The sequence below is a fragment of the Cervus elaphus genome, chromosome 13 (assembly GCF_910594005.1).
Source record: "Cervus elaphus chromosome 13, mCerEla1.1, whole genome shotgun sequence".
Lineage (NCBI taxonomy): Eukaryota > Metazoa > Chordata > Mammalia > Artiodactyla > Cervidae > Cervus > Cervus elaphus.
This window is the reverse complement of record NC_057827.1, coordinates 54,618,258-54,643,938: the sequence shown is the minus strand read 5'-3', so window position 1 is coordinate 54,643,938 and position 25,681 is coordinate 54,618,258. Positions and strand designations below refer to the sequence as shown.

The following is a 25,681-nucleotide window of genomic DNA, read 5'->3' as shown; positions in this document are numbered from 1 at the left end:
GCAAAGAGTTGGACATGACTGAGCAACTTCACTTTCCTTCACTTTCACTTCTTCAATGGTGGCAGTTATACAGGGTTCATTTTCCAATCAGGATTCACAGAACCCAAGATAACATTGTTTACAAATCCACCATTTACTGCAGGAAAATACAGTATAGCAACAGCATTAATCACAACATGAATCACAACCAAGGGCTGCCTCATAGCAAGGAGTCTGAACTGATCTGGTGTGATTTCCCTATTGCCTTATTTCTGTAAAGTCTGTACCATATACTCTTCTTTCTCAAATCAGTGATCACTGATTTTGGAACCAAGACAGGGTTGCTGTACCCTCCTAGGCATCATGGTTTCATGTAACGAGCTCCAAAGACAAAGCTCACTGGGAGTCTTACAAAGACCATGTGAAACTTGCAAATTGTACCATTATTAATACCCAGTGCTGATAAATTGTTGCAAATTGCCCCAAATTCTTTGAGAATATGGCTGTAAATCAACATTAGTAACCAGTCTGTTTGAGCCAAAGTGTAAATACTTTAGTATAATAAATCTCATGAAAACCAATTGTAAGATAACCAAAAACACTCAATAGGCAAATGAGCTGTATAATATATACATATTTGGGAAAGGATAAACACACAAGAAAACATATTCAAATTCTAAAAATTTTAAAAAGTTAAATAAACACAATTCAATTTTTCTCTTTTCATGTTTATTTTTATCACCTTTCAAAAAACAAAGCTTACAAATATTAATATGATTAGCAAAAATTAAGCCTGACAGGTGCTCTCACACCCTGCTAATGCGTCTATAAATTGATACAAGTAAATTAGCCTGAATTTATTAATCATACTAGTTGTATGACTCAAATATTGGTCTAGAATGGAAATCAGGAATTTAATCTATCTTGTCCTGCTTTCAAGCTCTTATACTTTTTGAACTTGTCAGACACAATTTTAAAATATCAAGTTATAGTCTCCGTCTTTCCTTGAAGCAGAGTGAATATGAGTGATAGATATATTGTAGAGTTCTCTCTCATGGAAGATATCACTGGAGCTAAATGTTTATCCCTTTAATGCTTGTTCATATATATTAAACAAATAACATATCAATAGCTCCTAAAATATCCAATTATTGTTTTACTTTATATTTAAGCTTAGTACTTATCTGAGAGGCTATTAGGATGGTACAAAAGTAATTGCAGCTTTTGCATTGTTGAATTTGCCTTTGATCTTGGAATCCATTCTTAAATAAATGTGATTATGCTATACATAATTTTAATGCACATTTCTCACTTTATATTTTTTACTTGATTTTTTTTTTTTTTTTTGTATAAACCATGGAAATGATGTCAGACAAAAAGCAAATTCAAGCAATTTTCTTACTTGTGTTTAAAATGAGTTGTAAAGCACTGGATATAATTTTCTACATCAATAATGGCCCAGAAACTGCTAAGGAACATACAGTGCAGTGGTGGTTCAAGAAGCTTTGCAAAGGTGATGAGAGCCTTGAAGTTGAGAAGTGTAGTGCCTGGCCGCTGGAAGATGACAATGACCAATTGAGAGCGATCATCAAAGCTAATCCTCTTACGAGAGAAGTTCTCTTGTTGCCAAAGAACTCAACATTGACCATTCTATGGTTATTTGGCATTTGAAGCAAATTAGAAAGGTGAAAAAGCTCAAAAATGGGTGTCTCATGAACTGACCAAAGATTTTTTTAAAATGTCGATTTGAAGTGTCAGCTTCTGTTATCGTACACAACAACGACTCATTTCTTGATCAGATTGTGATGTGCGATGAAAAGTGGGTTTTATAAGACAACCAGTGATGAATAGCTCAGTGGTTGGACTGAGAAGTTCCAAAGCACTGCCAAAAGCCAAACTTGCACCAAAAAAAAAAAAAAAAAAAGGTCATGGTCACTGTTCGGTTGTCTGCTGCCCAGCTGATCCACTACAGCTTTCTGAATCCTCATGAAACCATTACATCTGAGAAATATGGTCAGCAAATTGATGAGATACACTGAAAACTGAAATGCCTGAACTCAGCATTGGTCAACAGAAAGGGCCCAGTTCTTCTCCACCACAAACCTGACTGCACATTGCCCAACCAATGCTTCAGAAGTTGAACGAATTGGGCTATGAAATTTTGCTTCATCCACCATCAGTTCAGTTCAGTTCAGTCGCTCAGTTGTGTCCAACTCTTTGCAACCCCATGGACTGCAACATGCCAGGCTTCCCTGTCCATCACCAACTCCCAGAGTTTACCCAAACTCATGTCCATTGAGTCGGTGATGCCTTCCAACCATCTCATCCTCTGTCGTCCCCTTCTCCTCCTGCCCTCAATCTTTCCCAGCATCAGGGTCTTTTCAAATGGGTCAGCTCTTCACATCAGGTGGCCAAAGTATTGGAGTTTGGGCTTCAACACCAGTCCTTCCATGAACACCCAGGACTTATCTCCTTTAGGATGGACTGGTTGGATCTCCTTGCAGTCCAAGGGACTCTCAAGAATCTTCTCCAACACCACAGTTGCCTTTAAGCATCTTGACAACTATTTGCAGGGAAAACTCTTCCACAACCAGCAGGAGGTAGAAAATGCTTTCCACAGTTTATTGAAACCTAAAGTACAAATTTTTATGCTACAGGAATAAACATTTCTCATTGGCAAAAAATGTGTTGATTGTTATGGTTCCTATTTTAATTAATAAAGGTGTCTTTGAGCCTAGTTATAATGATTTAAAATTCACAGTCCAAAACCACAATTACACTTGCACCAACCTAATATTATTTGTACTGCAAGTCAAGAGAGTCATATTCTAATTCTCTTTCTGTCCCAAACTTGCTGTATGTTATGACAAAATTCTCTTCAATTCACTTTAGTAGCTAATTCAAAATTCTCTCACAATTCCCACACTTTGATTCTTCGTCCTTCTTCCTCCCTTTTTCACTCCTCAGCCTCCCCATATCCTGCCCCTGCTTCCCTGGGAAAACAAAAGTCTTTGCAACAAAAAACACCCCATCTTTCTTAGTCCACAGCTATGTGTATCTGCACAAGCCTTCTCTGCTATTGCAGGTAAGCTCCCAGGCAGGCCTTCCAGCCTTCTGGAAGATTTTTAGTCATTGAGTCTCCCTGCTCTCTCATATAATTCCCTAATTTCTTATTTAAATCTTTAGTATTTACATAACATAAAAATTAAACAGTAGTTTCTACCACTGTACTTTTCTCTCCAAATAATACATTATACTGCCTTTGATAGTAAACTTCTTGAAAAATTAATTTATTAAGTATTGTTTAATAAAAAAATATTCACAGATACTTGTCAAATCATGGCAAGGAAGAATCTATTTGGGGGGGGGTGTCACTATCATAACAGGTATAGGGAATACTATGATGAAATTTTGCAGTGTGGGAGACAGATTGGATTTAACTCCAAATACAGCACATGCAAGTGTGAATTTACAGGCAAAGAACAGGGTTGCAGTCAGTAGATGTTAAATAAGAGAAACATCAGGAGTATGGGGAATTCTGGCTAAGGCCATCTAATAGATGTCTTGCTAAAGATGGGCCAGGGTGATCGGGAATTCCCCTGGGGGATTGTGCAAAATAAGAAATCTTATTGGATATCAGCATGATCAGATATTGAAGAGGGAGTCAGAGTTGGGGTGGAGGATTCTGACTAAAGTAACTTAGCAAGACTCTTGCCAAAACTGAATTATATAACAAACTCTATAGATAGGCCTAGGAGAAGGTTCCGGAGCCTGAGTAAAGTTTGGTCAATCGAAGAATTTTGTCACTATCTGGCCTTAAGGTCTCCTCACAAGAACACTCCTAATAACTTAAAACTTGAGTTTGCTCCAATAACTTACAGAAGTAACTTGTTCTAATGACAAAAATCTCCCACATGTACGCAAATTAATGGACATTTTCACTTCTCATCTTATTCATTTTATTTTCGGCTTCTTGAAAATCTTTCTTCCTTTGGTCTTTTCTGGATTTTCTCCTATCCAGGTATTCTTTTTACAACTTTTTTTTTTTCATTTATTTTTATTAGTTGGAGGCTAATTATTCACAACATTGCAGTGGGTTTTGTCATACATTGACATGAATCAGCCATGGAGTTACATGTATTCCCCACCCGATCCCCCCTCCCACCTCCCTCTCCACCCGATTCCTCTGGGACTTCCCAGTGTACCAGGCCCGAGCACTTGTCTCATGCATCCCACTTGGGCTGGTGATCTGTTTCACCATAGATAGTATACATGCTGTTCTTTTGAAACATCCCACCCTCACCTTCTCCCACAGAGTCCAAAAGTCTGTTCTGTACATCTGTGTCTCTTTTTCTGTCTTGCATATAGGGTTATTGTTACCATCTTTCTAAATTCCATATATATGTGTTAGTATGCTGTAATGTTCTTTATCTTTCTGGCTTACTTCACTCTGTATAATGGGCTCCAGTTTCATCCATCTCATTAGAACTGATTCAAATGAATTCTTTTTAATGGCTGAGTAATATTCCATGGTGTATATGTACCACAGCTTCCTTATCCATTCGTCTGCTGATGGGCATCTAGGTTGCTTCCATGTCCTGGCTATTATAAACAGTGCTGCGATGAACATTGGGGTGCACGTGTCTCTTTCAGATCTGGTTTCCTCAGTGTGTATGCCCAGAAGTGGGATTGCTGGGTCATATGGCAGTTCTATTTCCAGTTTTTTAAGAAATCTCCACACTCTTCTCCATAGTGGCTGTACTAGTTTGCATTCCCACCAACAGTGTAAGAGGGTTCCCTTTTCTCCACACCCTCTCCAGCATTTATGGCTTGTAGACTTTTGGATAGCAGCCATCTCGACTGGCGTGTAATGGTACCTCATTGTGGTTTTGATTTGCATTTCTCTGATAATGAGTTATGTTGAGCATCTTTTCATGTGTTTGTTAGCCAACTGTATGTCTTCTTTGGAGAAATGTCTGTTTAGTTCTTTGGCCCATTTTTTGATTGGGTCATTTATTTTTCTGGAATTGAGCTTCAGGAGTTGCTTGTATATTTTGAGATTAATCCTTTGTCTGTTGCTTCATTTGCTATTATTTTCTCCTAATCTGAGGGCTGTCTTTTCACCTTACTTATAGTTTCTTTTGTTGTGCAAAAGCTTTTAAGTTTCATTAGGTCCCATTTGTTTATTTTTGCTTTTATTTCCAATATTCTGGGAGGTGGGTCATAGAGGATCCTGCTGTGATTCATGTCATGTCAAATTCTTAGAAAAGTATAACTTTCCAAAACTGAACCAGGAAGAAATAGAAGATCTTAACAGACCCATCACAAGCAAGGAAATTGAAACTGTAATCAAAAATCCTCCAGCAAACAAAAGCCCAGGACCAGATGGCTTCAGAGCTGAATTCTACCAAAAATTTAGAGAAGAGCTAACACCTATCTTACTCAAACTCTTCCAGAAAATTGTAGAAGAAGGGAAACTTCCAAACTCATTCTGTGAGGGCACCATCACCCTAATTCCAAAACCAGACAAAGATGCCACAAAAAAAGAAAACTACAGGCCAATATCACTGATGAACATAGATGCAAAAATCCTTAACAAAATTCTAGCAAACAGAATCCAATAGCATATTAAAAAAATCATACACCATGACCAAGTGGGCTTTATCCCAGGAATGCAAAGATTCTTTAATATCCACAAATCAATCAATGTAATACACCACATTAACAAATTGAAAGATAAAAACCATATGATTATCTCAATAGATGCAGAGAAAGCCTTTGACAAAATTCAACACTCATTTATGATTAAAACTCTCCAGAAAGCAGGAATAGAAGGAACATACCTCAACATAATAAAAGCTATATATGACAAACCCACAGCAAGCATCACCCTCAATGGTGAAAAATTGAAAGCATTTCCTCTGAAATCAGGAACAAGACAAGGGTGCCCACTCTCACCACTACTAGCTCACTCTCACCACTACTATTCAACATAGTGTTGGAAGTTTTGGCCACAGCAATCAGAGCAGAAAAAGAAGTAAAAGGAATCCAGATAGGAAAAGAAGAAGTGAAACTCTCGCTGTTTGCAGATGACATGATCCTCTACATAGAAAACCCTAAAGACTCTACCAGAAAATTAATAGAGCTAATCAATGAATATAGTAAAGTTGCAGGATATAAAATTAACACACAGAAATCCCTTGCATTCCTATATACTAACAATGAAAAAACAGAGAAATTAAGGAAACAATACCATTCACCATTGCAACAAAAGGAATAAAATAGGAGTATATCTACCTAAAGAAACAAAAGACCTATACATAGAAAACTATAAAACACTGATGAAAGAAATCAAAGAGGACACAAACAGATGGAGAAACATACCATGTTCATGGATTGGAAGAATCAATATTGTCAAAATGGCTATTCTACCCAAAGCAATCTATAGATTCAATGCAATCCCTATCAAGCTACCAACGGTATTTTTCACAGAACTAGAACAAATAATTTCACAATTTGTATGGAAATACAAAAAAACCTCGAATAGCCAAAGTAATCTTGAGAAAGAAGAATGGAACTGGAGGAATCAACCTGCCTGACTTCAGACTCTACTACAAAGCCACAGTCATCAAGACAGTATGGTACTGGCACAAAGACAGAAATATAGATCAATGGAACAGAATAGAAAGCCCAGAGATAAATCCACGAACCTATGGACACCTTATCTTTGACAAAGGAGGCAAGGATATACAATGGAAAAAAGACAACCTCTTTAACAAGTGGTGCTGGGAAAACTGGTCAACCACTTGTAAAAGAATGAAACTAGAACACTTTCTAACACCATACACAAAAATAAACTCAAAATGGATTAAAGATCTAAATGTAAGACCAGAAACTATAAAACTCCTAGAGGAGAACATAGGCAAAACACTCTCCAACATGAATCACAGCAGGATCCTCTTTTTACATCTTATAGTGCTATTTTTTTTTCTATTTTTATCCAACCTATTAATATTACAACTATCCAAAGCCCAATTCTATGCCATTTTCTCTTGTTATGTTTCATTCTCTATGACTACAATTACATTCTATGTGCCAATGTATATGATGAAAGTGAAAGTGAAATGAAGTCACTCAGTCATGTACGACTCTTTGCCACCCCATGGACTGTAGCCTACCAGGCTCCTATGTCCATGGAATTTTCCAGGCAAGAGTACTGGAGTGGGCTTGCCATTTCCTTCTTCAGGGGATCTTCCTGACCCAGGTATCAAACCCAGGTCTCCCACATTGCAGGCAGATGCTTTACCATCTGAGCCACCAGGGAAGCATATATCTAGATTCTCTCTCTCCTACAACAACCGGGTGCATAATAATCACTGTATCAGAATTTTATAGTATCTTTGATATCTGATTACTTTTAGAGTGTCAGTCCTGAGTGTCAGACCAACAGAAGCCATGGAATTCAGTAGAAAAAGCTTTGCAAAGGTATAAAAGAACAGGTATTACCCCCCACCGTCTCAAACTAATTATATGACTTTACACAAGTAATTCAACTTCTACTGACCTTATCTATATGCAAATGCAGAAACTGCATTATTAAATAATCTTTAAGGTCCTCCCAACTCTAAAGTTTTATTATTCAATTTCAGCTTGTCTATCTCCATGATCTTGATACTAGTATTGGTAAGTAACAAGTCATCTTTTCATTGTAGTGTTATAGTGTTATAAGGCATGGCAATTATATAGATAACAGAAAATGCATTTAAGGTCATGAAACAGTTTATACTAGCCTTTATTCTCCTATAAGTATACTTAGACATGAACTTATAAATAAGTGATTATTGAAGGAAAGAAAAAAGGAAAAATATATTTAAAAAAAAGAAAGGAATACATGAAGGAAGAAATCTTAAAAGAAAAAGTCAATGAATTAGGATAAAAAGCTCAAAATGTTAAATACATACAAAAATATGGCCAAATATACTAGAAAACAAAAATATAGAACTAAGACTCATGAAGTAGAGAGATGAAAACAAATACCAGGAACAAAGTAGGCGGGTAGGAAAATTGCCCAAGTATAAACTAGCGTTGTAGATAAAGGTTCCTCTCTTATGTATGCCTATGCCAGAAGTAAGGGCTGTCCATCTTTAAAGGCCAACTAATGGTAAAGCTTCTTAATTCACTATGTCCTCTAAGATAATTTTGCCACAATACAAATCTCTTGGTTGATATAATTTATGAGAAAAGAAAACTCCTTGAAACAGAAATTTCCTAATCATAGTCCCATGCTCTGTATTTTATTCTCTAGGCCCTGATATATAAATCATTTTAATAGCAAACTCCAATTAAAATTAGAAATATAACTGCTTCTATGCAAAAAAGATTTAAAATATAAAACTACAAAATTCACAATTTAAACAATAAATATTTGTATAACCAATGAATGATTTTAATAAATTAGGCAGCACAATTTTTATAAAATTTGATAATGAAGATACAGAACACAAAACTGACATAAGTAGACAGGGAGACCAAAGAAGAATCTAGTTCAAAATGTTCATTCATTCATCATTCATAGTCGCATTGAATGAATAAATGTGTTAGTCACTAATTTTTAAAAATATGGTTATATAGTTTTGCTAAAAACTAGTATTTAGTAGGGAACACAAATGTGAAACAATTAATTACATTGAAATGAATATAAATAAGAAAATAAGAAAAATAATGAGTATATAATATTTTAAAGTGATTTAACAAAGGAGATGAGACTTTGAGAATCATTTTCCTAAATCACTTGAATAACATACGTGAAAGAGGTTATGAGATTAGAATGCACATTTTAGGCCACAAAACAAGACTCAATAAGTTTAAAAGACAGAAATCATGAAGCATTTTTTTCGAACTAGGCAGTGAGAGATCAGAAACAAACCACACGAAAAAAGATGCTAAAAACTCAAGCACATGGAGGGTAAAAATTATGCTACTAAATAAGCAAGGGATAAGTGAAGAATCCTAAGAGGAAATTTTTAATTATCTGGAGACAAATGAAAATGAAACACAGCAATTCAACATCTATAGGATTGTGTAAAAGCTCCTCCAAAGACAAAGATTACGGTGATAAAAGTCTTCCTTAATAAATCAGAAAAAAAATATCTCAAGCAACATAACCTTACATCTAAGGAAACTAGAACAAGAAGAACAAACAAAACCCAGCATTAGTTGAAGGAAAGATACCATAAAGATTGGAGCAGAAATAAATGAAATAGAGACTAATAAAATAGAAAAGATCAAGGAATCTAAGGTCTCATTCTCTGAAAAGATAAAATTGATAAACCTTTGGCCAGATTCATCATAAACGAAAGAGAGATTTCAGATTCATCATAAACAGAAGAGAGATTTCAAATAAACAGTATCAGAAATAGAAGAAGTAACAACTGAAACCACAGAAATACATTATAAGGGATTATTACAAATAACTGTCAGTTCAGTTCAGTGGCTCAGTCATGTCTGACTCTTTGTGACCCCGTGGACTGCAGCATGCCAGGCCTCCCTGTCCATCACCAACTCCTGGAGTTTACCCAAACTCATGTCCATTGAGTTGGTGATGCTGTCCAACCATCTCATCCTCTGTCATCCCCTTCTCCTGCCTTCAATCTTTCCCAGTATCAGGGTCTTATCAAATGAGTCAGTTCTTCACATCAGGTGGCCAAAGTATTGGAGTTTCAGCAAATAACTATACACCAATAAAACAGGAAACCCTGGAAATATTCCTAGAAATATAAAACCTTCCAAAACTGAATCAAGAAGAAATATATTACCAAATTGATTATCAGTAATGCAGTTGAGTCAGTAATAAAAAGAACTCCCAACAAACAAAATTCCAGGATCAGACAGCTTTGACAGTAGGGTTATACCAAACATTTAAAGAAGAGCTAGTACCTATTTTGAAACTCTCCCCAAACATTTAAAAGGAGGGAAGAATTTCAAACTCATTCTATCTCATTCTAAGAGGCTAGTACTACCTTGATATCAAAACCAGACAAAGACACTAAAAAAAGGAAAGAAAAAACAAGAAAATTATACGTCAATACTTCTGGTGAACATAGATGAAAACATCTTCAATTAGTAAACTGAATTAAATAATGCTTCTAAATTATCATTTTATGATAATTTTAAATGGTCAAAGAGATTAATTCCAGGGATGCAGCATAGTTCAATATCCACAAGTCATTAATTTGACATACTGTATTAAAATGAAGGATAAAAATCACACAGTCATCTCGAAAGACGCAGAAAATGTATTCAACAAAGTCAAACATTGATTTACAGTAAAAGTTCTGAAGAAAGTGGACATAGAGGGACTATATCTCAAGATAACAAAGCATTTTTCATAATTCCAAGATACGGTACTAACCTAAGTGCCCATGGATGGATACAGAAGTGAGATTTTATATATATGTGTATGTGTGTGTGTGTGTGTGTGTGTGTGTGTGTGCGCGCGCGCATGCGTGCGTGTGCTCAGTCACTTAGTGTCATAAGATAGATCTATGCTGCTGAAAATGGCAAGAGTCCATTCTTTTTATGGCTGAGAAATATTCCATTATATATAGATATACATACATATATATACATACACACATAACACATTGTATTATATATGACAGTGAAAGTGTTAGTCTCAATCGTGTCCAACTCTTTGTGACACCATGGACTGTAGCCTGCCAGGCTCCTCTGTCCATGGAATTCTCCAGGCAAGAATACTAGAATGGGTAGTCATTCCCTTCTCCAAGGATCTTCCCACTTAGGGACTGAACTTAGGTCTCCTACATTGCAGGCAGATTTCTTTACCATCTGAGCCACCAGGTAAGCCTATATTATACACACACACACACACACACACACACACACGTAAAATTTGTTGTTCATTCATTAAGTCATGTCCAATTCTTTGCGACCACATTGACTGCAGCTTGCCAGACATAATGGAATATTATTCAGCCATAAAAAGAATGGACTCTCGCCATGTTCAGTAGCATGAATGAATCTATATTATGCTATGTAAAATAAGTCAGTCAGAGAAAGACAAATGCCATGTAGTATTACTTATATGCAGAATCTAAAATAAAATGAACAAACATAACAAAAGAGAAATGAGTCATAGTTTGAGGGAAGAAACTGGTAGTTGTCAGAGGGGAAGGAATGAGTATTGGAGGATGAGCAAAATGTCTGAGGGAGATGAAGTGGTGCAAACTCTCAGGTGCAAAATAAGTGTATCATGGGGATAAAATTGATAACATGTGGACTGTGATCAATAAAATTATAATAGCTTGGTAAAAAAGTTGCTTGAATTTACCTGAGTTGGTAATGATACTTTATTTTAATACACACTAATATTTTCAGACATACAAGCACTTTATAAATAATGGGAAAATTGCACTTAGGTTTCCTGAAGCTATACAATAAATTGTTAATTGGGGGGAAATTATATCAATAATGACTACACTGCTCCTGATAGCTCAGTTACCTACCTATTCAATATCATTGTAATAGTCTATGTCATTGATTATGATGTATCGCTGGGCATTCCCCTGTGGCTGCTTTTCAGGGCATAATTATTGAAATGCATATTACTTTATTATAAGTTATTTTTTGTTTTTCTTTTATGTTATTGTTAGTATACTCTTTACATTAGTGCTTTACAATTATTTTATATGGTGTATTTTTTTTCTATAACTTTTGTTTCAGAAGAGTGAAGTGAACATGAAAAAAGGATTGTGATAAAAATGGAGCTTCTGCTTCTTAGAGCTTGAAAGTCAGTTAGTTTACGGTAAAGACTTAATAGGTGGCAATAGTAACACAAATGCAACAGAGAGGTTTGAGTGAAACGTACTGAACAGAATCAGTCAGACTTGCTAATGATTAGGTGGAGGGACAGTAGGAGATGTTAAAGTCCATCCATACCCCACTGGTATACATCTAAAAACTCATTTTCAGTGCTGTAGCTATTTCCTATACACTGTAACTCCTGTTTTTTAGTTTCTCTAGGTAAGCAATTTCTCTAGCCCTTAAAAAATAAGTGTAAACTAACCATGAACTTGGCTTATCTCACCCCTCAGTGAGACAATTCTGAGTCACACTTTATCCCACACGTAGCGGGCCCTCAGCTGTGCCGTGTAACCTGCTCTGCAGTTTATACTTTTCTGGCTCTTCCCCCATCCCTGTAAACCTGCCCCACTGTCCGCTTCTGCTATGATTATTTCCAAATAAAATCTCCATTCAAATTTTTTATCAAGTCTTGTTTGGGATGGGAGTGGTGAAACCCAAGCTAAGACAAAGAAGTAACATATATAAATAACTTTAAAGTTTTGTAATTGCTTGTTTTCTGCCTGGATAAAATTTCCCTGGAATATTTGCATGGCTTGCTGTCTTTCGTCTTTAATCTTTGGCTCCAATAGTACCCTGTTGGTGAGTATTTCCCCGACCCCCTATTTAACGCACCCACACGTACCTACAACAAGCACTTCTTATAATCCTTTTGCATTGCATTTGAGTTTTCTAGAGGAGACAGGAGTGCATATTTTTAGATGAACGTTGGTTTCTAACCTCTTGTTTGGTCGAGAGGTCTAGGCACAGAGAAAAATGTGGGGATCATCAAATTGCTGATGGATATGATGGTACAGGAAGATAAGCAAAGTAGGAATGATTTCTAAAATATAAGAATTTCTACATCAGGAAAGGTTTCAGACAATAAAAACAATAAAGGGCATAATTTGCAAATCAACTTCTCTCCAGGAAAGAGAAAAACCACTCATATGAGCATTTTAATATTTAGCCAATCTAAATTTATATTACAACTTACACTTCCAAGTGGTTTCTTTTTCATGCTTCTATTAAAGATATAACTTGCTTTTGTGTAGTTTTAGATATTCAGAAAAACTTCATTTAACTTCTGTCACCATGGAGTAAATTTAGAGTCACATTAGCATCAGACTATTCAACGAAAAATACTAGTATTCATTTCTCATAGCTAAAACGAACTTTCAACAACTGTTGGCATTAAAGAAAAGTTATCTTCAACACTTATTCATCTTTAAGACTTCTTCCCAATCACTTTTGAAGATAAGCCTGCTGTGAATAGCCTCCCATTAACGACTCCTAGAATATCAAAATATACTTCTTTATAGATGTTTTTACTTCAGATATGCACATTGAATGAAAATTGGCTTTTGACTGTACTTCAGAAGATTAAATACATCATATAAATGTAAGTATTAAGCTTTAGAAATAAATGCATAACTAAATTCTGAGTTTACAGTGAATACACCTGGGTGTTTATAAAGAGAATTTTAATGCAAAATTGTGAATGATAATAAAAATTTTAGACATTAGTCCCAAACCATGTAAAACAAAAATATACTAATTCAAATGAAATACAATTAATTTCCTGTAACAGATTATTGCAAAACAGATAATAAAGGATTATGTTGTGGGATGGTTAACTTCATGTGTCAACTTGACTAAGCCAAAGGGTGCTCAGATATTTGGTTAAACATTATTCTGAGTGTGTCTCTAAGGGTGTTTCTAGAAGAAATTAATACTTAAATCAGCAGTCTGAAGAAAGCAGATTGCTGTATCCAATGAGGCTGGGCATAATCAATCCATTGGATGTTGAATAGAGAAAAAAAGTTGAGTAAAAGAGAATTAATTCTCTCAGCCTGATCATCTTCAAGCTCAAGCTGGGACTCTTGTCTTCTCCTGCCTTCAGGCTCAGACTGAAGCTTAAATTTTTAAATGTACTAATGTGGTTTTAAATTAAAAAATATAAGAGTGGGGAAAAAAAGTATTTTCACATTGTCCCCAACATCTTGGGATGAATAATGTTAGTTTTATTGTATTTCTGGTCTGCTTTATCAATTGGAATATTCTATAAGTACATAAGTGCATATTATCTACAAGAAAAAAATTTGACATTGGAGATACTCAGAGGCATCCTGCAGAATCATTTTGCTAAAGAGACAGTAAAGATTCCAAATATTTGAAATATATATATTTGTGTGTGTGTGTGTGTATGTGTATATATATATATATATATATATATGATTATTTTGTGTCAATTTGCCTTTGCTACGGGAAGCCCAGAGAGCTGAGATGCCCATCTTCTCCTGCCCTTAGACATTGGTGGCATTCACTCAGATAGGGTCTTATGCCACCAATGCTTCAATTCAGAGTCTTTTGGACTCTGACTGAATTAAAACATCAGACTTCCTGATTCTCCAGTCTACAGTTGGCAGGTCATGGCACTTCTCATTTTCCATAAGCCTATGAACCGATGACTATAAACATCACTTACATATATCTAGATATTACCTATTGTTTCCTATACATAATAAAATCTAAAAGTTTCTACAAATACTACTACAACTATCAAAAAATTCAGTAAATAGTAGCAGGATACAAAGTAAAAATAGAAAAGTTGGTTCCATTTCTATACACTAACATTAACTATCTGAACATAAAATTAAGAAACCAATTCTATATATAATAGTATCAAGAAATAATGAGCTAAGGAGATGAAAATTTTGTACAGTGAAGACCACAAAACATTGCTGAAAAATGAGATATATACATAAATGGAAATATATCCTATATTCATAGATTGGAAATTTTAATATTGTTAAGCTGTCAATCCTACTCAAAGTGATCTACATATTTAATATAATCACTATCAAAATTCCAAAGAAGTTTTTTTTCGTTCCAAAAGTAGAAATACCATTCTAAAATTCATATAAAAACTCAATGGGTATTGAAGAGTCGAAATAACTTTGAAAACAAAATCAAAACTGGAGGCCTCATACTTCCTGATTTCAAACTGTGTTATAAAACTATAATACTCAAACAGTAAGGTACAAACACAAAGATAGACATACAAACCAGTGGAATAGAATAATTATACCAGAAATAAATCCTTACAAACAAGTTCAAATGATTTTCAATGAATCACAAAATCATTCAATGGAGGAAAGGACAGTCAACCTTTCAACAAATGGTTGTGAAAAAACTAGGTATCCAAATGCAAAAGAATGAAGCTGGATCTTCACCTAGCACTATGTATGCAAAAATTTTAAAGTGGATCAAATACCTAAATCTAAGACATAAAACTATTACACTTTATAAGAAAACATTAGGCAAAATTTTCATTACATTGGATTTGGGGGTGATTTTTTAAGTGTAACACCAAAGACTCAGACAACAAAAGAAAAAGTAGAAAAACCAGGCTTCATGGAAAATAAAAAATAAAAATAATGTGCATCAAAAGATACTATTAACAAAATAAAAATGAATGGGAGAAAATATTTGCAAACCATATATCTAATATAACTCAGAATATTTAAGAGAATTTCTATATCTCAACAGTAAAAAGACAAACAACTGATTCAAGAAATATGTAAAGAATATAATAAATATATTTCCAAAGCTTTTTAGCTGGCCAGTAGACACATGAAAAGATGTTCAAAATCCTCAATCATCAGGAAAACACAAATCAAAGCTGAAATGATACTACCTTAGATGCATTAGGATGATTTTTATCAAAAAACAAAAACAAAAGTGTTAGAAAGATATAGAGAAATTGGAACCTTTTCCCACTGTTGGTGGGGATGTGAAATAGTATAGCTGTAGTGAAAAACAGGATGAAGTTTCCTCAAAAACATTAAAAATAGAATTATCACATGATTCAATATTTGCACTTCTGGGTATATACCCCCAAAATTAAAAACAGGATCTAGAATAGATATATGCACACTTCATTTTTTTTTTCATTTATTTTTATTAGTTGGAGGCACACACTTCATTTTTATAACAACATTATCAACAAAAGCTAAAACATGGAATCAAGCCAAATATTTATGGACAAGTAAACGTGTCTATGTGTGTATGTTTAGATATATATACTGGAATATTGTTCAGTATTAAAATGGAATGAAATTCTAATATATGCCTCAACATGGATGAACCTTGATGACATTATACTATAAGTAAAATAATAGAAAAAGACACATATTGTGTGACTCCACTTATTTGAGGTATTTAGAGTAGTCAAAATCATAGGGACAAGAACAGAATGCTTGTTGCCAGGAACTGAGAGAGTTGGGTGTTGTAGGAGTATAGTGTTTCAGTTTTGCAAGATGAGAGTTCCATTAGATGCACTGTGGTGATGTTTGCACAATATCAATGTACTTAATATCACTAAACTGAACATATAATAATGGCAAAACCTGTAAATTGTATGTCACATGCATATTACCATAATTAAAAAAATTAAAAAAGATATTTTTAGAAGACTTCCTGTCAATAGAGTGGAAGCACTCTGACTAGAAATGTAATCTGACTTGGAGTACAGAAAAATAAGTATTTTGGTGCTTCTGGTGCTTTTGGAACTTTTTTTTTTATATCTGCAATAAGCCATGAATTTCTAATTGTAGAGTAAATTTAAGACATATTTTCCCCAGAGTCCTGGTTTATGCTTGGTTATCAAGCATAACCAAGCTTGGTTATGCTTGTGTCAAGTATAAATAGTAATCAAATCTCTTTTAAAATTATTTAATGATAAGTTGACACTAAGTAATGGGCTTCTGGGGTCATTTAGAATGTGAAAAAAGAGCAAAGTTTTGCCTGATTATGTATTATATTGTTTACATTGAACAAGTTGTGTGCAGATTTTGTTATTCCTTTCAACTACAAAAGAACTTACACAGTTCTGTTTCTCTGAACTACATATATTTTAAATATCATATTACTTATAACTTTAAACCAAAGAAACTAACGTGTACTTCACAGAGAAAACTAGGATAGGATGATGTTGATAATCGTTCATGGTCATAGAGCAGAGTTTTACAGCAAATTTGCAGAGCTAATGAAAACATAACACAGATGTCTACAGCCATACACATCATTTATACAGTTCTCAAAGGGGCACAATGAATGCTCAGGACAGACCTAGTCTTTCTGAAGCATATAAAAATAAAAGGTGAAAGTATAACAATTAAATTAGGCTTAGTAATCCATGTTGTAATATTCTCCTATGTAGAAATGCTTCACATATCTAATGAGTATCCATTAATTCAACCTACTATCAGTCCAGACATGCAAGTTACCTAAAGTTTTTCTTTTTTTTTTAATTACCTTCTTACACATTATAAAATACAATTATTATTGTAATAGTCTGTCAGAATAATGATTCAATTTGGTTTAAAAATTTATATGTTCATAATCATAAGTAGAGGTAATTCTAGGCTATTCAATCAGTAAATCTATGTAGGTTTAGGGATAAATACCCAAGTAGAAGGAAAATGTATGTGTATGTTATACTTACTACTGATAAATCAGAAAAAGGCATAGCTGTTTTCATTAAGCCAAAAATATTAGACTAATCTTGAAACCAAATATATCCCAGCTCCCTCCTCAGCCCTCAAGTACAAAGGCCCCTCCACATCTTCTCCCTCCTTTGTAGAGAGGCTAAAGTCTGACATACCTTCCCCAGAGTCATAAAGGAGCAGGCTCAAGCAGTTAATGATTAGGACAACAGAGTCCTAATCATCCTAATCAGCAACAGTGTCTGATGCACATTCCTGAGTTGTTTTATATACACTGTAATTGCTACCAAAGGGGAAAAGTTGACTGTATGATGCAGCCATGACATAAACTCCTCTTTTTTGAGCAGTACTGAGTCTATGGCTAGCACAGTTCCAAGAACTGGCCTCAAGAGAATGGAATTAACACTACTGCTTATAATAATCTGTGTCTTTGTGGGCATCAAAATAATTGTAGCTTGTTCTGCCTGTATATGTAAATGAGCAATTACAACTGTCAGCAAAGAGATGCTACAGATCCATGTTGATACTTCCACTCTAAGAATATGGCACCCTAAGTTAGCATGAAGTTACAGAAAATGGACATTTGCCCATGATTCCATAGAAATGGAATTATGTTCTGACAAGTGGGGATTTGTAAACAGTTTTTGACAGGCAAGAGCTCTGTGCAGGAAATAATTCTCCACAGGAGTCCCCTTTGCCTTTTTACAAACTTTAAAATCAGACACTCCTTTGTTCAATTTATCTCTGGCCCTAGGACATCTTTCAAACCTTTTGGTCACATGATACCTTGACTAATTTGTTCATTCATTCCATAGATCCAAGAAGTAGAAATGAAGAATAAGCAATTAACAGATGACCAGATCTCTTTCCAAACAAACTGTGTAAACAAGATAATATCTAAAGAAAAATCACAAGAGGTCAACAAGCCTTCAGGCAGTGGGGAATGGTGATGACTCTGACACCTACCTCAATGATTAACTGAGATTACTTCCCTTTCCCCCTTTAAAAAACTTTTACAACCAATCAGAATATTCAGAGATGGTTTTGGTGGGACACTAAATCTAACATCTCAGATTGCTGGTATTCTGGTTAACAGAAACTTTGTTTCTACCAATATCTGTCTCTCACTTGATTATTGATTTTTTGATCAGTGAGCAGCTAAACTTGATCAGGTAGCAATCTTATCTATCAAGATTTACCTTAATTATGTGAACTTGAATTCTTAAAAATTTCCAAATTGGTTTCTTAAAGAATATTTTTAAAATCTCAAAACTGAAAGTCTCAGAAGCTCAGTTTTATTTTCGACTGTTGGGGAGTTTGTTATTTCCTCGGTTCTGTCACGTAACAACAAAAATTTGAAGCAATGCACAGACCAGTATTACAGCTCTCAGATAGACCAGTGTTTTATTTAGAAAGTAAAGGAAAATACACCCTCAAAGCATGACTGCATGGGGACCCAAAAGATGTGAAGAGAAGAGAGGCCCCCAGCCCAATTTTGGCTCCCTCTTTATATGTTTTTTTCTCCTCCCCCTGGGCCTGCCCTATGTAAATTGCGCTAGGCAGGAGTGTTGTTTGTTTTACCTGAGGTCCTCACTCTGGCCCTTGTACCTTCCTTTGTTCTATTTTTGTGGGTTTTTCCCCTTCCTTGTCTTTTAGCCACTGCCATTCTGGAATCCTTTTTCCTATTCTAACTATTTCCTATTCTAACACTACTAAAGAAATGGAGAATATTGTATTTATTGAAGGTCTACTTATCTATGTCTAATCACAATATAGGTTTGGTTTTTTTTAAACTTGAGATTCTATAATTAATTTGTATTACTATCTGGCAGGAGGAAATACTACACACTTCAGTTCAGTTCAGTTCAGTCGCTCAGTCATGTCCGACTCTGTGACCCCATGAACCGCAGCCTCCCTGTTCATCACCAACTCCCAGAGTCCACCCAAACCCATGTCCATTGATTCGGTGATGCCATCCAACTATCTCATCCTCTATTGTCCCCTTCTCTTCCTGCCCTCAATCTTTTCCAGCATCAGGGTCTTTTCCAATGAGTCAGCTATTCACATCTGGTGGCCAAAGTATTAATATGTGGTAAAGACTTCTCTGAATTATAGACACATAAGTGTACATACACATATATCAAAGCTTAAAAATTCAGTTCTAAAATCTCATCCCTGGGTCAGAAGTAAACACAGAGTTTTATATAAAACTTACAGGTCTGTATCAAAGATCTGTTATCTTCTCAGTGGGGACACATTCTTAACTGATTTGAGCTCAAAACAGAAAAAAAAAAAAAAAAGACAGAATAATAAGCCAATTTACCTGCCGTCTCTTACCCAATAAAGCTAAGAGCTCTATAAACCATTAACCTGTTTATAGAAATCACCAAATTGTTAGACCATAAAACCAAATTCCCTATGGGGGATAACTTATGTTGTCTATTAACAAACCAAAAATAAAACTCAAAGCAGCAGAAACCAGTACTAAAATCAAGCCAGTACTCAAAAATTATCAAAATCATATTCTTGCTCTGCTACATAGAAATAAGACTCAGAAGCACAAGATCAGGTGTTGAACTTCCCATCTGGTCCCAGGTTACCAGACACAAAGGGGCAAAAGCAAACAAACAAACAAACAAAAAAACAAGCATTGTTACCTAGATGGAGTGGAAGGGGGTTTAAAAATGAGAAATGGGATGAAAAGTGTAAAAGAAAATAATGCATTGGACAATTAAGAAAATCATTTTATTCAGGCTATTTTAATAAGGAGAAAGTTCATTTCTGCAGACAAATGTCTTAAAGAAAAGCAAGTAAGCCTTAGGTTTTATAGAGGCAGTTAAACAAGGGATGCAAACAGTGGGCAATGGCTATCTTAGCCAAGAGGAAAGGTGGTCCCTGCGCTTTATTGTTTCCAGCGATGGAGTGATGAGGAATTTGGCAGCCATCTGTTTTCCAGATATAAAGGGATGAGGCAAAGTTCAACATTGTTAAGAGTACGCATTTTTCTCCATCCTTACTCCTTGCCAAGAAAATCTCAGGGCAGTGATCAAGGTGATCTTAAAGTTCCTTTCAGCTGGACTAAACTTCAGACAGGTTTATTTCCACACATGGCCCTCATCTGTCTTTTCCTAGAGCATTTACTTTGAAAATTTATAACTGCATAGTCTTCTGCCTCACTGCAATGCTTGTAAATCTCCTTAGAAGCCTCTTGACCATTTTAGGACCCAGGGAATGTCTTCCTCAAAACCCTGAGAATCATCTTTTTGAAATGTGAACATCAAAACAGATTGTGCCTCAGTCTCCCAGCCCCTGAGGGAAGAGAGGAGCCAATGGGCACCCATTAGCAAACAAATGACCTAATCACAGAAAGAAACATTTGCAAACTCATGAATAACTCCTATTAATTCCCCCATTTACTCTCAAATAATTATTCAACTTTGAACTGACTGAACTCTCAGTCCATTAATTTCAGTTCATTGTTCAGTCCTGTCCAACTCTTTGTAACCCCATGAATCACAGCACACAAGGCTTCCCTGTCCATCACCAACCCCCAGAGTTTACCCAAACTCATGTCCATTGAGTCAGTGATGCCATCAAACCATCTCATCCACTGTCGTCTCCTTCTCTTCCTGCCCTCAGTCTTTCCCAGCATCAGGGTCTTTTCCAATGAGTCAGATCTTCGCATCAGGTGGCCAAAGTATTGGAGTTTCAGCTTCAACATCAGTCCTTCCAATGAACAACCAGAGCTCATCTCCTTTAGGATGGACTGGTTGGATCTCCTTGCAGTCCAAGGGACTCTCAAGAGTCTTCTCCAACACCACAGTTCAAAAGCATCAATTCTTTGGCATTCAGCTTTCTTATAGTCCAACCAACTCTCACATCCATACATGACTACTGGAAAAACCATAGCCTTGACTAGACGGACCTTTGTTGACTAAGTAATGTCTCTGCTTTTTAATATGTTGTCTAGGTTGGTCATAACATTCCTTCCAAGGACTAAGCGTCTTTTAATTTTATCTTCTCCCTAATGGCCCCCTCCAATAATTTTCCCATAGCCCAATCCATCAATGAAACACCCTCTAGCTCCCCCCCACCACTGCCCCTGTAGCAGAACTGAGTTCAAGTCTCTCTCTCTCCACTGAAATTGTTATAGCCACGCTTTCCGGGAAATAGACTCACTCAGAAGGACAATGCAGATAGTGGAGTGCAGTTTATTACGCCGGCGGGCCCAAGGCAGAGTCTCCTCTTAGCCAAGGACCCCGTCCAGCATTTGTGAAAATCTTTTATACACCATGCGTACGTGTCTAAACCCACCACCTGCCCCATGTGTACGTGTCTTAAACAGTCAATAGTCAATAAGCCCGCAGTTACATTCCAACCAGTTAATAATCGATAAGCCTGTGATTACATCTTGACAGATACGAAAAAAGTTTATGACCTGTCCGGAGACAGGTGTGATTACGGTATGCTTCCTCTTAGGCAATAAGTAGCCTGGATGTGCTCTTCAGGATTCCTCTGTCTGGAGGGGGTCTTATCCTTCCATTGTCGTCCTCACAGGCACTAAGCAGAGAGTTCAGAGTCCGCTGGAGAGGCGGTCAGCACAGCCAGCAGGACAGGCCTGAGATGGAGTTCAGGCCCTATGAATTCTTTCTTCAAAATAACTTAACTCTGTCTGTTTCACTTTGTATGGTGCAATCTTGCTCTGACAGAAATAAGTGAGGCAGTCATAAGGCTCATATCACTCGTGTCTCATCTCTCAAGTGTCACTGCCATTCACTGCCTGAAGTACCAAATCTTGGCTGGAAGCAGAACTATGTCATACAGATTACTTTCAGTTATTAAGAGAAGACAGGTGTCAACTGAGAGCAATAATACTGAATTAAGCTGGAAGCTCATTGATTAGATTCACTCAATCGTCCACTGAATAGATTGAAAAGATTCATTCCATAAACATAAAAAATTAATAATTGAAAATATTCTAAAATGTTTAGATTTTTCTGCTGTTCAGATAATCACACTGATGTGAAATCCGTGAAGGAAAGAAAGGCTTCTCTTCCTTAGACCTCCGAATGTATCGAGTTCTCTCTGCTTTTATGCATAGCTCCAAGCCAATTTCTCCATCTGAAAGGTTTTTCAATTCCTCAACTGATTGTCTGTAACTTGCTTTTAAAATTTCACTGTCAAAGGACTTTGAGATTACATACAGCTTTGTCCCCAGTAATTCAAGTTGGAAATAATTAGAAAAAAAGAAGTAGAACTTTGGAACATCAAAGGACACAAAGCTGAGATGACAGATCAGGAGCAGAGGTAGAGATAAAAGGCAGATGAGACAAAGCAAACCCTTTCAGAACTATTTGCAGCATTCTCAAAAAGAAACTAAAACTTTGAGTCGCTGAAGGACTAAAGTTAAGATGATTTGCCCTATTCTAATTGACAAGTTTATGTGTAACATTGTCATGGGGGGAATAAGATTAAATCATATATTTATAAAATTGAATGGGAAATGTGGCCTAGGAACTACTTTGGTAGGTAAATATTTGCTTCAATATAGATTTGAATGATATGATAATCTAAGAAAGAAGCTTCAGTGGAAAGAGAAAAATGTTACAAGCATCCTTTGAAATGAACATTTTAAAAGAGTAACAAATTTTGAAGATAAATTAGTTGATTCATTCTAATTAATGAGACTTGTAAATCACAAATTTATTTGGTATTTTACAATACATAATACTATACCAAATATTTTTATGAGTTTATTTTAATCTCTTTTTTCTCATTAGGTTTTTAAGATCGTAATCATGGTATTTTTGTATACGTGAGTCCAAGAGAAAGAATTGTATTTGTATACATATGTTTTAATGGTCTTCCTTCTAAAACATGAGTTTGTTGGGAACAGGACAAATTATTAATCATCTATTTTCAATGGCTAACTCAGAAATATAATAAAAGTTTGATAATTTCAGTTGAATCAAAATTATAGACTTAATGTGCACATGAATGTTCAGTGCAAAAATCAGCGAGAGTCAAAAACAATGTCTATGGGACAGTTTTCATACTTCAGAGCATCTATTTTAGGTATATATACAGATGGTGAAATTAGGTTCAATGAAAATTATTTAGGAAATGGTTAACCATTCATCTTATTATATTAGGCCAAAAAACATGATGCAATAGTACAAATAAATAATGATTACAAAGATTTTTTTAAATATGTACATAAAACTAAGTGAAGGAAATCACATAACTTTACAATAGTAATATTTTTGGGAGCATCCTAGAAGTATATTTTGGTATTATTTTATTCAATTTTCTTTAAATTGTTTTTAATAATTCCTTGAATCATGTCTGAGAACATATGTGTTACTACTAGGGAATTGAAATCATTCTATCAAAGGGATGAAAAGTAAAGAAAAATATAAATGATAGTACCTACCTCAATAGCAGTAGCCAAACTATACTCAGCCAGCAGATTATAGAATTGAAAATCAAATTTGCATGGTACAAAAATACAGCAGAAATAGCATAACAATCTTAAGTTATTTTGCCTATATATTTTATTGATTTTTTGTGAAGAAATAGTAGCCAAACACTCTGGGAAATGTACTCTATTTTCCAAATATGCATATGCACAAAATGCCTTGGTTGTCATTTTGGTTTTAGAGTAAATAGAATGTGTGGGCTATTTAAAGAATGAAACAGCTCATTGAGCATCAACAAATTATAATTTGTAAAGGATACCTAGGAGCCACAGATAACCTTTCATTGTAGTTTTTAGCTAGCTGTCTTTTTCCTATGTTCTCCAATAGCTACAGATTACCACCAGGACTTAAACATCAAGTACTTGATGAAGCACAATTTTTATCCTTTATTCTGGCTGAATCTATTAACAACCTCATCATACAATTTTTCTATAATAATTTCCAATAAAATATTCTTCATTTATCTTTTTATCCCAATTTTATAGTTATGTATCCATTTAGGAAAGACAAAGCATGACTATTCTCTAGTTATTCTTTTTTTTTTTTAACCAGAAATTAGATAATTTCTTTTGGGAATTTAGGCTTTGTCCCTATAATAATAAAAAGTACATTCAATTAAAAATATATATATTTTAATATCTGGTTGAGAAAACACTCAGTGCACCTTCTCAATTTTATACTTTCAATACTTCGTTTTGAGATTGTGTAGACTTACCTTGTGGCTTCCCAGGAGGCACAGTGGTGAAGAATCTGGCTGCCAATGCAGGAGACACAGAGACATGGGTTCAACTCCTGAGTTAGGAAGATACCCTGGAGTAGGAAATGGTAACCCGCTCCAGCATCTTTGCCTGGAAAATTCCATGGACATAGGAACCTTGTGGGCTGCAGTCCATGGGGTCGCAGAAAATCAGACACAACTGAGCGCACACACAGACTTACCTTGATTACGATACTTTTCTGAAGAGAGCCATAAATGACGTGCTTAGCTTTGCAAAAGATTACAAAACAACAATAAATATTTTCCTTCTTTATGTTTAAGATTTTGTGTATGTGTGTGTTTTCTTAGTGTTTATTGAAAATATGATACACAGTGACTGAGTCATAGCCATCTCGTCTCTGAGAATTGAAATCTAACATCAGCCACTCTATGTACACATGAACCACAAAACGACTTAATATTAAACCAGCAATTTAAGTGGACCAAATAAAAAGAAATGATGCAGGATAATCCATATGAAAATTAGCAATATGCTTTATGAAATATTCTCAAATTAAGTAATAAACATATTAAACATGTACCTAATTCTTCTCATGTGTAATTCTTGAATCACTAAAAGGAATATTTTCAAATGTGAAGTAAATATTTTTGGTATACAGTTTTGTTCATTTTTTTTTATTTTGTTTTTATCAAGAAGACTCCATTACTTAATTTCCTCAAAGAGACTCAAAGTTTAGTGAAATTTTTCACCAGTTAAAAATATGTAGTTTTTTTTTTTTTAATTAGTTGGAGGCTAATTACTTCACAACATTTCAGTGGGTTTTGTCATACATTGACATAAATCAGCCATAGAGTCACACGTATTCCCCATCCCGATCCCCCCTCCCACCCCCCTCTAAATTTTAACTCATATGATTTATATGCAGTCTCAAATACTTTTAAAGAGGAAATAAATAACAGATACATATAAATGAACATATGTCAGCAATTTCATTTTACTTATTAATTATTGAGGAAATCAGTAAGATATTTTTTAAAATGTTTCAAAGGAGAATGCAAACAACAGACACATTTATAGGCAATCAGGAATGCAAAACTGACTTATTTCACAGCAGTGTTAATACCTTATTTCTTGC

General features: G+C 35.1%; 1 long non-coding RNA gene across 1 annotated transcript; it reads right to left on the bottom strand.

Annotated features, from left to right (window-relative positions):
* Window positions 1-1,182: 1,182 nt before the first annotated feature.
* LOC122706637 lies at window positions 1,183-25,681 on the bottom strand. The gene is made up of 3 exons (XR_006344428.1): window positions 25,670-25,681; window positions 24,508-24,515; window positions 1,183-1,304 (listed from the first exon to the last, which is right to left on the bottom strand). It is a non-coding gene; the product is annotated as an uncharacterized LOC122706637 (long non-coding RNA).